This window comes from Pteropus alecto, unplaced genomic scaffold, assembly GCF_000325575.1.
Source record: "Pteropus alecto unplaced genomic scaffold, ASM32557v1 scaffold57, whole genome shotgun sequence".
NCBI lineage: Eukaryota > Metazoa > Chordata > Mammalia > Chiroptera > Pteropodidae > Pteropus > Pteropus alecto.
In genome coordinates this window covers 4925732-4943209 of record NW_006442508.1, presented here as the reverse complement: position 1 = coordinate 4943209, position 17478 = coordinate 4925732, and positions in this window count along the sequence as shown.

Below are 17478 nucleotides of genomic sequence, written 5' to 3'. Positions count from 1 at the left end.
AAGTGGGTATATAGCAAAAAAAACATGTTTAATATTTCCAAAATTGTAACTATAAGGCAACATAACCCCTCAACAAACCATTGTGCTGTCTCCAAATCTTTGCCTTCTATACTTTTTAAACTAACTGAATTTTATTTTTATTTATTACCCATTGATTAGGCTTTGTATGCAGTGAATATTCTCATATGTATGTGTGTGTATAATTGTTCTCTCCACTTCAATCCACAATGTAAATAATCTGTGAAGGAGGACATAGATTTTCTGACTTTTGGTTAAAGAATGTCAGTGTAGGGTCTAATGACCCACATTTAAGTTGTTTCTACTCATAAGATAAGCAATTCAAACCATTTTAGTCATAATCACGGGTTAATATAACTCCTCTCTATAATCTGTCATGAAATCAACTTTACCTAATGGAAATGGATCAGGTATTTACTTGTTTACTACTTGTATTAGGTATGACAGTTTGAGATGGGTGTCTGAAGGCCAATATCTATTACTAACACTAATTGTACACACACACACACACACACACACACACACACACACAGAGCAACATAATACATGCAAAAGCAATAATTACCATTAGATAAATATAATTTTATGGTTATTTGAACCAACTAGTAATTTAGTACTTCCTCCGGTGGATTTGTGATTTTCTGTTTTGGCATTAGGTATGAATGTAAATCAACTTAACCTAAACAGTTTGTAAGCATGTTAAATAGATATTTCAAACTGTTAGTATAATCTGATATTACCATTCTATTTTTATATTTCTGCTATTTTCATGATACCCTTAATAAGAAAAAAATAATGAGAAGAAAGGGTAGGCTAGAGAGTTTTGTTTTTCTTTTCTTTCTTTGCTGACTCATGAAAAATCATTTAACATTTTCTATGCATAAATATATATAAACAAAGTTATTATTGGCCCTAAAATATCTCATTTCAAACCAAAATTGATTTAGACCATAAATGAACATGCTTCCTGAAATGAAAATCTAAATTTCTCTTATGATAAAAGGCCTAGTTGTATGTTTTCATTGGTAGAATTTTCAACTTTTTTGTTGCTTAGATTCCAAAAAACCCCACAGATTTTATATATACATATACACACGTACACATGCACACACACAATAAAATGAATGAGTTTAAAAATACAACCATAAACACATTAGCAATTATTCTGGATGATAAACAATGTAGAAATGTTAGATTCCTTAAATGATATTAGAATAATTTTAGAAAGTCAGTTTTCTTGATCACTATATAATATAGGTGGATGTGGCTATATACTAAAAGAGATCTATCTTCTTAATATATTTGGTTCTAAATTTTAATTCTCCTATGAAATATGTAATTTTATATCATGGGATCAAAGATTTTAATAGCTATATAAAGTTATCCTATAACCAATAAAAAATTTTAAAAACTACTAATGGTTTTAATACCTAACTCTCTAATGTTAAAACATTTTACTCTCTAATCACATATAAAGTTAAATAAAACTAATTTTGTAAAGCTAGATGTTATATTTAAATGTATACAACTGCTTTTAAACAATTTTACATGAAAAGATAATCAAAGAATATTAAAATGATGGGAGTTAATTAATATAGTAATCAAGTTGACATTATTTTGGCCTAACCAAGAATGGTCCTTATATTTTACTTTATAATAGTGATCCCAGAGTCACTTTTAAAATTTTTGCTCTACTTGCCAGTCATAATTATTGTCATGATAATCAATAAAAAGATATAAAGCCATATAGTTGGTTAAGAAATTAAAGTAAGAAAAATACTTTAAATGAGAACTTAAGGAAATTAAGGAATTTTTTAAAAATATACTAGCAAGATTAACTCTTATGGTCATGGTGTGTCTTTCTGAAAGAAAAGAGTGACATACAGAACAAGAGAATTGTTTGAAGGTATGAATGCTCATGGATATTCAAACTCAATTTGTTTTAGATTATGGCAAGCCTTGCATTTCAGCAATAGGTAAATAGTTTCAAATTTGCCTAATTCAAAGCCATTGATATTTAGAGATAAAATGAAACATAAAAGTGAATAACAAATGGTATTTAAAATGGCTATTTACTAAAGAACATAGATTCTCTTGATTATTTCTTATGATTGAAAAGCAATGACAGTATGAAAGGGAGATTTGACCAAAAATTTGAAGATATAAACTTTCTTCCCAGCTCTGACATTATCTGTTTTATGATTTTGTGTAAACAACTTTACCTCCCTTATTTTAATTTATATATATATATAAATTGATTATATATGTGTTATATATGTATATGTATCACCATATATGACATGTATGTATATAATTCCATTATATATACATCGAAAGGATTTTATTTCAGACACTGCTAATGCTATAAAGAACGTGAATGTTAGAACTGGTTGTAAAATTCAGATTTCAATGGAATAAATGTATAAACTTACATAATTAACATAAAAATATGATAGTGAACCATTTGTAAAATATTTATTAAATTAAAATAACTTTTGATTTCAAAGTTAAGATTTAAATAAATTGAAAAAAATGTTAAGCCTAAACAAATAACACAAAATGATTTATGTAGTCATAGATTTTGACAAATGGAGAATTTGTTTTTCCAAAAAGCTTAAGCTTTTCTGTTAATATAGGATCACATTCAATAGAAATGTTCTTCCAGTAACTTATTTTCTCTTTTCCAAAAGAAACATCACATGAAACAATCTGAGTTGTACTTCCTAATACTGCCATGACATTTTAATATTTACAATTCTCTCGTGCATCAAACTTAGAGTTAACTGTGAATCTCTTTTCAGGAGTCATATTATCTGTTAGTCAATCACTTGTGGCTACACTAATTTGCAATCCCATCAACAGTACACAAAGGTTCCCTTTTCTCTACATTCTCGCCAACACTTAATGCTTATTGATTTATTGATGATAGCCATTTGACAGGTATGAGGTGATGTCTCATCATGGTTTTAATTTGCATTTCTCTAATGGTTAGCGACATTGATCTTTTCATGTGTATACTGGTCTGTATGCCCTCTTTGGAGAAATATTTATTTAAGTCTTCTGTTCATTTTAATTGCATTATTAATTTTTTGGCTAAGTTGTCAGTGTTCTTTATAATTTTTGGATATTAACCATTTATTGGTTAATATCTTCTGCCATTCAGTAGATTGTCTTTTTATTTTGATGATGGTTTTCTTTGCTATGCAAAAACTTTTTAGATTGATGCAATTCCATTTAATTTTTCTGTTGTTTCCCTTGCTCAAGGAGATATATTAGAAAAAAATATTATTAAGAGCAATGTCAGAGTTTACTGTCTATGTTTTATCTAAGTTTTTGGTTGTGGATCTTACATTTAAGTCTTTAATAAATATTGAGTTTATTCTTGTATGTGGCATAAGAAGGTGGTCCAGTTTCTTTTTCTTTTTTTTTTTGCATGTATCTGTCCAGTTTTCCCAACACTATTTGTTGAAGAGACTCTCTTTACCCCATTGTTTATTCTTGCCTCTTTTGTCATAGATTAAATGATTATATAGGCATGGATTTATTTCTGGACTCTCTATTCTGTTCCATTGATCTATGTGTCTGTTTTTATGCCAATAACATGATGTTTTGATTACTCTAGACTTGTAGTACAGTTTTATATCAGGTAGCGTTATACCTACAACTTTGTCCTTTTTTCTCAACATTGCCATGGCTATTTGGGATCTTTTATAGTTCCATAGAAATTTTAGGATATTTGTTCTAGTTCTTTGAAAAATGCCATTGGAATTTTGATAGGAATAACATTGAATCTATAGGTTGCTTTGGGTAATATGGCCATTTTAACAATGTCGATTCTTCCTACTTATGAGCGTGGTACATGGTTCCACTTAATTGTATCTTCTTCAAATTTTTTCAGTGACTTATAATTTTCCAGGAACAGATCATTTTATCTCCTTGGTTAATTTGATTCCTAAGTATTTTATTGTTTTTGATGTAATTGTAAATAGGATTGTTTTTTATTTTTAATTTCTCTTTCTGATAGTTCATCATTGGTGTATAAAAATACAACTGACTTCTGAATATTAATTTTGTATCCTGTTACTTTATTGAATTCATTGATTTACAGAATCCCCATTGATTCTCATAGCCAAATGTGTGGAAGCTCACCTTCCTGGTACTGGTGCTCTGGACTGAGGAGTACAGTATGGGGCTGGAACCCATTGCTCCTTATGGGGTACTTCTACAGCTGAGAATACTTCTTAATTCTCAACACTACATGTAAGTGTGGAGCCAGACCCCATTTTTCATTTCCGCCCCTCTTACCGGTCTCATGTTACTTCTTCTTTAGATTCTTAGTTTTAGGACTTCTGTACAGTTAGTCTTCAGATGGTTCTCCAATTTGGTTATTTTATAATTTAGTTGTAATTTTAGTGGTCACGAGAGGAGGTGAGCACAGTGTTTACCTACTTTGCCCTTTGGCTGGAACCTGTAGAACAACTCCTAAGTAATCCAGTTAGCAAATGACAGAGTCAGGGCTAAATATGGTACTTTTTTTCCAGTCTACTGCTGCCTTAATGTTGTAGAATAGTCATTAGTTTGGAGGAATTAAAATATAAGTGTAATAGGTAAAACAAAAAAGTAAATGGGGATAAATAATTTCTTCTATGTCAATTTTCTATCTGTAGTTATCTTAGTTTTTCCTTGACCTGTTAGGCAGGTACTCTAGTAGTACCTTTTCACAATATGTAATATATTCAAATATTGCTAGCTTTGCAAATCTGTGCCATTTTTTGGAATATAGTCTATAAATGCTTTTCAGATCATAATAATTTCTACTTCTTTGTATATAATACAGACACATATCGTGACTTGTCAGTTTAGATAAACAGACTCAGGAGTCACACTTAATTTGAATATTGGTTCCACCTAGACTGCTGCTGTGTCACTGTGGGCAATTTATTTTGTACCTTTGAACTTCATTCTTCTTATTTGTAAAATGAGTGTTATAATAGTATTAATTTAATGTGATTATTACAAAGACTAAAAGTGTAAATAACTAAAAGAACTTAGCACAGTGTATTAAAAAAATGCTTAGAGGGAAATGACTTTTAGCTATTTCCAAAAAAACTATTATTTGTATCTAAAAATGTTATTAAATGTCTTTTGGTTTCCCAATATTATAAACATGTTTTTGGTGTTATAGTATGTGGATATTTCTTTTATTGTTGAATAGGTACAATTAACATATTTTTAAATCAGTGGTTTTATCTAGATCAGTTAGTCATTTTGTTCATGTGTGTTTATTTTAGGGGTCAAAAATTAAAAAGAAGTTGACTGCTTATCTTGAATATCTATGTGTTCAGTTTCAGTAACTGAAAACCAAAGTCAAATAAAATAAAATAATAAAATAAAATAAAACAAAAAATCTTTGCTATTTTACAGAAGAATTCTTTTCTGTTAAAATTCAATATACCTTATCTTTTTTCACCAGTATTTTGGATTACATTATAGAGACAAATCTTGAAAAAAAAAATTATATACCAAAACACGTATAGCTAGATCACTCTGCAATTTAATATTTTTAATGATTTTTTTATAGGATAGAGCTTTCATATTTCCTAAATTCCATTTAAAAGTATTTGAATCCTTTAATTCATCAGGTATTGTAAAATAAATTAGGATCACATGCAATCAGTCTTATTAAAATTTCTCACTAATAATATAATTTGTCTGTACAAAATGCAAAATTAAAGTAGATAATGCAGTAACTCTCATAGAGACATCACATGGCATATACATATCTGCTCTCTTTAGCTTTTTCCTGCATACTTGTCTTATATTTTTTCCTTCTCTTTTCTTGACATTTATTCTCTCTTCCTTTTCATCCAAATTATTTTGTATAATTTTTCTTTATTCTACCCACCTAATGAAAAAGTTCTGTTTGATGATGTATTTGTGGCTCAGGAGAAATGATGCTTATGAAAAGATTACAAAGTTTAATTCATTTTCTTAATACTCTATAATTTGCTGGAGATAGCTGTTTTCCTATATGTGGTAATAGAACACATAAGGAGAAACTAGAATGATCACCTATCATTACTTATATGTGTGATGCATCTAGGAAATATTTGAGGAGAAAGAAACAGTGATAAGCTATTCTTGGAGCTCTGGGAAATTTTATTAAAAAGAAGAGAGACATGCTACTTCTCAGATGTGTCTTATCAGATTCTGGGAGATAAGTCCTACTTAAGAAGCAATGGCTCTGCTAGTTAAGAAATGTGATTATTACAATCACAAAATCCAGGGCTTCCACTCTCCTAAAAATTTATTAACTATAGAAAGTACATAGATAGTCTTTAGGGTTTCCATGACCAAAATAAGCAATACATTTATGCGTCAATATTTTTCTCTAATGTGACACTTTCTCATGTGAATAAATAATTTTGTCAATGGACTGAGGTTTTTATGTATTTATTCTAAACAAAAATATGTGATATGAGATGCTATTTTAATTTTTAATTACTATATAAGCAAAACAAAATATTCATGTAACTAAAATTAATTTTTTAGCTGAATTCAAACTTGTTTTTGTGTTCTTGCATAATATTATTTTACATATTTGTTCAAATAGTGGAAACATTTTTACAAAAAAAAGTAGACAAGTATGAAAACTATAATTTTCTGTCTTTGAGTTAAAACAAATCCATTTCCAATCTTATAAAGTAAATTATGTGCAAAAATGTACTTGAGTAAAATTTTTCTGGAGATCTCCAAACATTTACTGAATAGTTTTTTAAGGATTTATGTATGGACCAAAAGATCAACAACACTAGTAAGTGGACTGTGTTCCTGTCTGCCTGCTCTGAGAACCAGAACTTTGAATGTAATTGTCCAGAGTCTCTCAGTCTAGCAAATATATTTACAAATGTCTACAATGGTTTATACATATATAGATATATAGATAAGTAAGTATAAATTATTTAATGTCTTCAGGCCACATCACACCATCACAGATAGGTAAAACCAGAATTATTATAATCTCAATCTGATTGTGTGTTTTTAATAACTTTATTGAGATATAATTTACATACTATACAAGTCACTCATTTAAACTGTGTCATTCAATGGTTCTTAGAATATTTACAGATATGTACTGTTATTACCACAGTCAATTTTAGAACATTTTCATAATCTTAAAAAGAAAGTCTATATTCTTGACTATCATTCTCTTTTCCCTGAATCGCCCCCTCCCCAGCCCTAAGAAACCACCACTCTAATAATTGTCTCTTTAGATTTGCTTATTTTGGACATTTCATATAAATGAAATCATATACTACATGTTTTTGTTTGTTTGTTTTCATGGTTCATTAATCTCATAGCATGTGTTAGTATTTATTCATAATATTCTGTTGTATGAACATACCACATTTTGTTTATTTATTCATCAATTGATAGAGTTTTTAATAGTTTTCAACTTTGGGCAATTATGTGTAATGCTGCTATAGACACTCTTGCACAAGTTTTGTGTAGACAAGTATTTTCATTTATTTTTGGTAAATACGTAAGAGAGGAATGTTTCAAAGGCAACAATCAAGAAAGTAAAAAGATAGTCAACAGAATGGGAGACAATATTTTTAAAGCATATAAGACACTGGTATCTAGAATACATAAATAATTCTTGCAACTCAATAACAGAGAAATAAATAACCAAATTTAAAAATAGGCAAAGATATAAATAGACATTTCTCCAAAAAAAAGATATCCAAAAAGCCACTAAGCACATGAAAAGATGGTTGACATCATTAGTCATCAGGAAAATGCAAATCAAAATTACAACGAGATACCACAACCCACCTGCTAAAATGCCTATCATTAAAAAATCAAGTGATAACCAGTACTGGCAAGTATGTGTTTACATCAATCAGAAGCCTCATATACTGCTTGTGGGAATGTGCAACCACTTTGGAAAACAATCTGACAGCTTTCAAAGTTAAATATAGAGTTACCTTATAATAATGTGTTTTAAAGTTGTTTTCAACTCCCTGAGAAACTAAACTCATGAATTATTTCCAAGAGATCTGGATCTTTGTGAGGTTTTATCTTCAGGATAATTATTTAAAAACAGCTGTGGTAAGTTACAAGAAATGTATTTCATCTTATTTAATGTGATTTTTTAGCAGCTAAATAAACTGAACCCTAAAGAATTCACTAGCCAGATTAACTTATTCCTGCATAATTTCTAATGAAAAAAGCAATCAGGCATAGGTGTTTCAGGATCTGAGTGAAGACAAATCTGCAGGTAAATCAGAACTGAGGTTGGCTGAAACTGCTTATAATAAAATATACTCCTAATTATGAACTGAAATCATACTTAAATTCCCCACTGATTTATAAGATTTTTCTGTCCAGTTTGATGTAGTCCATGGCAATCTACCATTGATTCCTTTACAATATAGATTCTATAAGCCAGTAACAACCTTCACCATTTATTAAAGTGTCATTGCAATAGAATCCTTTTGATTCTCTTCACAGCCTCTACTTTCTCTTATTCATACTATATAGATCAGTGTGAATGTTCTTCAAATGTCAATCTGCCTACTAAATGTCCATACGGTCATATCAAAGCCTCTAAAAAGGCCTTTCAACAGTTGAAGAACTCTATCTCTCTTCATATTCTAACCATGCAAAGATAATATAAACCTCATAGAGCATCATCTATTTTAAAATACTGTATATGCCATGTCTGCTTTCTTTCATTCAAATTTTTACTTAAATCCTTCAAAGCAAGGCTTACCTGATTTTTTTTTTAAAGTGTGCTTGATGTGACAAATTGATAGCAGTGTGCCAAAGAGGACTGCTCTGCTATTCAATGTGTAGAAGTCCATGACCATTATATCTACACTTAGGATTGTAACATTTATTAATATAAAGTGATTCTTGTTTCATGTATTACATTTTTGCCTTAAATCTTAATTCAGTGAATGTTAAAATTAAATATTGCTTTCCTTTTGTCATACTTACTCTATTTTTCTTAGTTGTCAGTTCCATAGTAATTTTATGCACATTTTTTGTCAGTACTTATAAACCCTTTTATTGGAATTTCAAAAAAGATAAAACTGCCACTTATCACTTGCCAAAGTCTGAACCCAGAAAACATCCTCATGTTATGTATTTCAGTATGAAGTGTTTTAACTCGTGTTTTTTTAATTCTCCACAAACCTGTAGCTTTTACATAAAAAGGTCAAATCTACTACATACTTCTCTTCTTTATAGAGCATATAATTCTATCATAACTTACCAAAGGGGGGAAAAACCCTTAAAATACTTGTCAGAAAATATAAATTCATGTTGTCTGCATTCCAGGACCTATCAAAACCTTAGAAAAGAGGTTATATTTAGAGAAGATTGTGTAAAGGTAATAAAGAATCCTTCCATGTTTTCTTATTGTAAGATATATTCTTTGATTAAGGTGCATCACTGAACACAAGCATAGTTACTCACAGAATCACTTTATTGGAATGATATCTAATGGTGAGATCTTGATTTCTTTGGTTAATATAAAGAATTGAAGTAAAAAACAGATTTTTACACTTGTTATGAAATTATTTTGAAAGTCATTTCCTGTAAGCAACATGAGAAAATGTTCCCAATGACAAGGAGAAAATTAATTTTCAACTAAATCTTATTAAAAATTGGTTTCCCCAAGGTTTTATTTTTTTTAATCAGAAATGTCTAACATTCAGTTTCCCTTTTTGTTATGGCTTATCAGTAAGTTTGTAGCCATACTTTATATTTGGCCATCTAAATTTTATATTTGGCCATTGTGCTGGAGAAGTTATATGTGGACAGTGATTATTGAAATTTCCATAAACCAAGCTAAAGGAGAATTTTAGGGCATTTGCTGTTTGCTTCCTTCATTTGTGAACAAGTAAATTTAAAATGTGTCAGGTGAAAAAATAGAAATGAAATATGTCAGTTGGAGAGCATGACACACTAAAACAATTACGTATTCCCATTAGAATATTTTAAAAAGGGAAATAAAATATAACATGATCTTGAATTTTTATCTTGAGCTGTGTAAGGAAAATATTTTCATGCTTGCTACTGTGTAATAGCTCTGTTGGAAAATAGAAAACGCCCTTTACTTATAAATCCAATTTAAAGGGGAAAATTGCAGTTGTATGTCATCAGTGTCAATTATCTTGCCGCAAAAGAGGAAGACAGGCCACCTTAATAGAAAGGAACACTTGGCACATCATATCCAAAGAGCTCTTTGTGTCCATACCTTCTAAGAAATCATATGTTTAATTCTCTCAGAGCTTTGAACTTGTTAGAAGCCAGAGATCTTGTGAATAGAAAGCTAAGAAACAAATTCTGGTAAAATATTATTACTTAAATTTATTCTGTGTATAATAGAATCTTTCTCAGAGGTTTGAAATTCTTCACTGACTAACTGGAAAAATACTCTTAATTAATTTGTTAATGTTGATTAATTTTAAAGTTTTCCCTTTTTTGAATATATAGCTCATTGTTACAATGAAGTTTAATAGTTTTTTACTATTATGTTTATTTTTTAGATTAACTTTTAAAATGTGAGATACTTTTAAAAAGCTACTTGAAAATTCCAAGAATAAAATTCACTTGTCTCCCTTAGACTGGAAGAGTCACTAAGAATATTTAAATTTAAAGAGTCACTAACATTTAAATATTTTAAATAGTATTTGTATCTGCTAATGGTGAACCATAAGACAAAGTCATGGAACTAAGACATGGCCACATGAGAAATATTGCGGCATTAAAAAATTCTGTACATAGAGATAGAGATTATATATATGAAATGTTGAATAAAAAGGACACTGTGTCCAAGAAATCATGTTTATTTATTTGATAGTTTGGGCAGTGTTTTAGTCGTTCTTGTCTACAGCTTTAAAATGTGGTTATAAAGAACAAGTCTAATCAACATTTAAGAGAAAGTATAATCTCTTATAATAAAACGATTAATGAAATGATATTACATGTGTCAGCTTTTAAAAGAGGATGGTCTAGAATAATAAAGAAAATCCTAATATTGCATAAAAGGTGATATTTTGAAGAAAGATTTAAAGTTAAAAACATAGATTGAGGAAATTCAGGACACCATCAACCCAGCATTTTATTTTATGGGATCCAAGCAAGGTGTATATTATGAACAGGAGGAAAGACCAGTTTTCTATTCCAGGTCAACATTTATTTTTTTCACTCATTCCCAGGTCTTTCTTTTAAGGATTAATTGATTTATACCTAACTTGCAGATCACTGCAGACTCCCTGTATGATTAAATATCAGAAAAATCAAGAACAGGCTTTAACGGAAATATGATCAAAGAGCTGTAAGTGAACCATTTTTAAAAAGCCAGAACAAACCAGAGACTTATGGACATGAACAGTGTATTAGTGGTTGCCAGAGAGAAGGAGAGGCAGGGGAGTAGTAGGTAGGGGTAAGGAAGGTCAAATATTTGGTGGCAGAAGAAAGCTTAACTTTGGGTGGTGAATACACAATGCAATATACATATGACATATTAAATTGTACACTTGAAACCTATTTGATTTTATTAACCAATGTCACACCAATAACTTTAATTTTTTAAAAAGTCAGAACATAATTTAAAAGTGAAGTTCAGACAATCTGGTGCTAGAAGATTGAGAGATAAAAGTGAAAATTTAATCAGTTGGGTTATACTGAATTGGTGGCAATAGGATTATAGTGATGAAACTCTTGTGACTATGTTTGTAAATCAGATTTGAAATCCCAGAAGTATTATATATTATGAAACTTATAATAATATAGCAGCTGAAAGTACTCTGTTCATGAGAACAATCCTGACAACGCAAAACATGAAGTAAAAACAATAAAGAAGGTTACAAAAGAGAATCTCCTCCCATCTATCATCTAAATCTACTAATGTAAAATATTCCAATTCTCTATAGGATAAATTTCTCCCTGACAATCAGAGATATTAATTTTTTAACTGCTCCAAAAAATATTTTTCTCTTCAAATTGCTTATAATAGAGGTGTGGCTCCTCAGAGGAGATTGGGAACAACTTAAGATGTTAATGTTTTGTTCAGTCTCTGTGACACTTGCTCAGTTAGGAAAGAGTCAAAATGATGGGTAAGTACTTGTTGGATTTAGAATAAAACAGAGCTGCAAAACCACAATAAGACTATGGGTTAATTAATGAAGGTGTAAATGATTTGATTTCTAGTTCTGGAACAAGAGAATTTGCCATCAAACAATCTACACTAAACGGACAGCTAAAGGAAGTTTTTGAGATGGACAATAATTACAAAAGAAGAAACAAAACATTATAAGCAATAAAATCACAATGTAAAATGTAAAAATCCACGTAAATATATAATCGACTCATGAGTTTTCTAAATTTTATTTAAGACTGGAAGTACAAATCATTTGATATGGTTCTCAAGTATGTCGAGGAAATATCTAAGACAATTATTTAAAAATGTAAAAATGTAAAAGGACCTATAGGAATATGTTTTTTACACTTCACTCAAAATTATTACAATATTAGATTTGATAATCTTAAATGTATAATGTAATACCTAGTCCAACTGCTAAATCAAAATGAAATTGTGAAAAAAAGTACAGTAACCCACAATAAACAGAAAAAAAAAGAAATGCAGAACAAAAGAAACAAACAAATCTTAAAAATAAAATTCCAGACACATGCTCTAGCATATCAATGACTGCTGAAAGTCACATTCCAGTTTATTATATTCCTATTGTTTATTGATTGCTTTTAAAAGCACAATATGCATACTTGAGGAAAAATATAAATATGTATACCTCTTAAGTATCTTAGAGCCCTTTAACTCCTTTCCTTTTATTTCTTTCTCATGGTTAGAATTGTCCCACATTTTGATCAGCTTTTTCTTAAACATTATCATTAGTTTTATACATATTTTCCTTCTGATTTTTTATTCTATTTTATAATTGCCTAGGGATTGTTTTTCATTTTCTTGACGTAATTCCATTTAGTATAAATTGTTTTTGTTCACTTTCATTCTTGAATTAGCATTCAGCTTGGAGTAAAGTTTAATGTGAGAATTCTCTCAAATTTTTGATGATGATATTCTGTCTTCTATCTTTCACTGTTGCTGTTGATAAATTTCGTATTGATTTATTATTTATGGGTAAACTATCTATACATTCTGGATGTTTTAAGATATCTTTAATTTTAATATTCCTTAGTGTTATTATTATGTGGTTTACAACAGATTTCAATTTATTTATACTGTTCCCTGAAAATGTCAGTTAAAGTCTACCATCATTTCTGGAAATATTATTTTTCCTCAAATACTGCATTTTTTCACAGTTTCTTTATTCAATTATTCTGAGCTTCTGTCTTCATATCTGTTAGATCTTCTTCTATCCAGCCCCTAACCTTTTTGGCACCAGAGACCAGTGCTCCTATGAGAACTAATGCCTGAAAATCTGAGGCGGAGCTGAGGTAGTGATGCTAGCTCTAGGGCTGGTAAGTGGCTGCAAATACAGATGAAGCTTTGGTAGCTGGCTACAGGGCTGCTCATCTCCTGCTGTGCAGCCCCAGTCCTAACAGTGTCCTGGTACCAGTCAGCGTCCTGGTGGTTGGGTATCCCTGCTTTATGTAATTTATCTTTTATTTTATATTTTTTAGCCTTTTGGCTTCATGTCCTAAATTCTGAGAAATGTCTTTAAATATGATTTCCATGTCATTAATTCTCTTTGTTGCTTGACTATTGTTTAAAATATCACTTTTTCCTTTTTTTATAGCTTATATTTTTCATTGACGTTCTATTTTCTTAAATATAGCTTTTCTTTTTCTAGATTTGATTCCACATTTTATATCCTTACACAAAATATTCTTAGTTTATATTTTTACTCAATATTTTCAGTACTACATTTTGAATTAGTTCTAATCCTAAATAAGGATATGGTATATTATAATCTCAAATACTTCAAGTCCAATCTCAGCATCTTATTGATTATAAATTAATACCATGTCTTATATTTATTTATTTTTTAGAAATTTCAAAAATTAAAATAAATTTAAAATTCTAATAGCCATTTTGTCTCATTTAAAAATAAATGTTTTATCTCATTATTAGTTTATGGTAAGAGAACTCACTTTCTCTCATTATTAGGAAAAAATTATCAAGTATTGTTTTATATATATACCTACATATATACATATATACATATGTAGGTATATATGTAATTATATACATACACATGTATAAAAAAATTGTCAAGTGTTGTTTTATATATACATACGTACAAATATACATATATATAAAACAACACTTGATAATTTTTTTCTTAATAATGAGAGAAAGTGAGTTCTCTTACGGTAAACTATTGATGAAGGTTGTTTAGTATTTTAATCAAATATAGGATGTGTGTATGCATGTGTGCTTTGGTCAGCCATCCCCAGGGCGAGCTCTAGGTTTGGTTATTTACTAGGAGGACTCACAGAACTCTGCATATATTCATACTCATAGCTATGACATATGACATATGATGACATGACATATGGTGAAATCAGCCAAGGGCAAAGCACATGGGACAAAATTCAGAGGAAACCAAGTACAAGCTTCTAAGTGTCTTCTCCCAGTGGAGTCCAACAAGATGTACTTAATTCTTTCAGTAACTAGCTGTAAAATACATATGAAATATTATCTACCAGGAAAATGAATTGGACACCCAGCACCCAGAGTTTTTATTGGGTGCTACTTATATAGATACTCTTTGCCTAACATATACAATATTTCAAAATGCCCAGTAGGAAAGTAGGTGGTTAGCATAAAGCTATGATTTTTTTTATACAAACAGTTTAAGCAGAGTGGCCCACTCTCATCAGTTATAAAAATGTTGTGTATGCTTCCAAGGCTCAAATTTCTGGACATTTTTTTTTTAAATGGCCAACTTTGCCAGCAGATTTTTCTCAAGATATAAGTCTCACGTCCTCTATGTTAACTATTTTGTGCTCTATGTGTGTGTGTGCTATGTTCTTCTTACTTTGAGTTCACTGAGAAAAAAATAAGACAAATTTTAAGTACTCCCAGAAACATGTCTACAAAACCATTGTGTATATACCCACATGTTCTCTATTCCCTCCTATTACTCCAAATTTGTAATCCATGGTTCTCTCTAAGGCCAGCTTCTTTGTCTATGGACTATATTCCATCTACTCTCTTTCTTCCCTCCCATTCCTCTTAGCACATTAACATCCTATAATATTGCTACCTCAGGGAAAAAAAAAAACTAATATGGAATAAGCACAATAATAAAAATCTTGTTACCAAAGCATCTTCTGACCATTAGAATAAACCCACATGATTAAATTTTCTTTTGTTAAAGTAGATTTCTCTGTTTAAAGATTTACACTCAATTTCTTACAAAGGTAAGATTTGTATTATTTAAATGAGCTCATTGAAATGGAAAAATAACTGATGGATATTGTGATTGAGTTATCTGTAAATTCTGAAATATATATACATGTATATACGTATATGTACGTATTTGTGTGTGTGTGTGTGTGTGTGTGTGTGTGTATGTGTTCTACTTAAAACCAAACTGAGGTCAAATCATAATTCTGCCATCAAATCATCATAGAACTCTGGAAAACATATTTAACTTATCTAAATTTCAAGTCCTGTAAAATAAAAATAATTTTTTAATGAAAATTATTTAGTGTTTACCCATTTGTGAGTGTGTTTGTGAATGAGTGAACAGGTTTCTCTATTATTCTCATAAAACTTTGGGGTATCATGTTTTACTCCATATTTATGTCTGATCCTATGCACATTTTCCCATAAATAAAATAACTTTCATAGATAAGGGATTGATTGAAACTACCACAGAAATATTAAAATATTTATGTGGGTTTTTGTACCAAGGCCTCTGTTACTTGCTATAGTATTATGCTCATCCAGCTTTCAGCAATTTGATTTGAAGGGCACATATCAACTTTTTGATTAAATCTTGCTTTTATCTCTGCTGACACTATCTGCTAGAGCTTTTTAACAGTTTTTTTGAGCATCTGGGCAAACTATACCCCTACTATACTTTTATTCTATGTATTGTGCTTTTAGCAAAGCACATTTTTGATAAAGTGACCTTGTGAATGTTAGGTATTAGATTACTTTTTCTCTATTTGTCAGAATATTAAGCTCTGTTATTGCAACATGGTTTTTAAAAGCATCTTGATTAAAATAGATTGATTTAAAATCAAAATTGAAAGCAGAGGTGCAGTAAAATATTTATTTAGAACTAGCATTTTTATTTTTACAAGAAGTCCACTGGAAATTTAAATGAAATTGCATTTAATTTGTAGATCGATTTGGAGGGAAAGGACATCTTTATAACACTGGATGTTCTGATTCTTACACATAATTTATTTTTCTAGTTATACTGGTTTTACTTCAGCAATTTTTGGAAATTTTCAGTGTCGAAGTCTTGCAAATATTTTCGTAAAATTATCTTTAAGTGTTTTGTGTTGTTGAACTTTTTTGTAAAGGGCATTTTTTTTTACTTCAATTTTCAAATATCAATTGCTAGCATATAGACACACAAATGACTTTTTATTTTGATTTCGTATCTTGTTAACTTATTAACTTATAAACCCACATATTAACTCTTGTAATTTAGTTCAGCCCTAATTTCTTTCCCATACAACATCAAATTTGACAGATAAATCAAGTTGAACTCTTAGAAACGTATTATAAAGCATCTTTTTTATCTTGAGATATATGTGATCTCTTTAAGTAAGACAGAAAAAAAACATATCTATGTAAAAGTAGACAAACATATTTAAATAATGTAAATAGTTTACAAACTAATCCATAAATATGATTAAAACATATTGGTCAGATGGAAAATTATTTTAGATTTTAAATTGAAATGGCCAATAAATAAATACGATGATTTCATTTCAGCCTACTTGTACTCACATTATTGAGACAGATCAAAAGTATAGATGATGATATTGTTTAATTGCATTAGAAAGAAATAAACATTTTTATGCACTAATGAAAGAAGAGTATCTACTTTTATGTCACCCTTTTGGAAGAAATATGGCAACATATATTAAATTCAAATATTTAATACTCTTTAACTTCACATTTGTGAATTTTATAAATATAATACCACTATTATACATAAGTATTTGTACAAGACAAAGATTAATAAGCTGTTTATATGCATATTTGTTGTTTTCCTGCCCAAAATAGTCCATATTATTTTTGTAATTAAAAAAATAGAAATCCAGAAAAATATTAAAACCATTCATAGTAGTTTCTCAAATAGTAGATTTATGAGAGATGAGGTTTCACACAATGGCAAGTAAGGTATCATTCTGGTTTTACTAAGTGGTAAAGGAGTAAGAGAATTATTTCACATGTTCAAACTAGAAATTTAGCCCTTTAAAATGAACAAATTTATT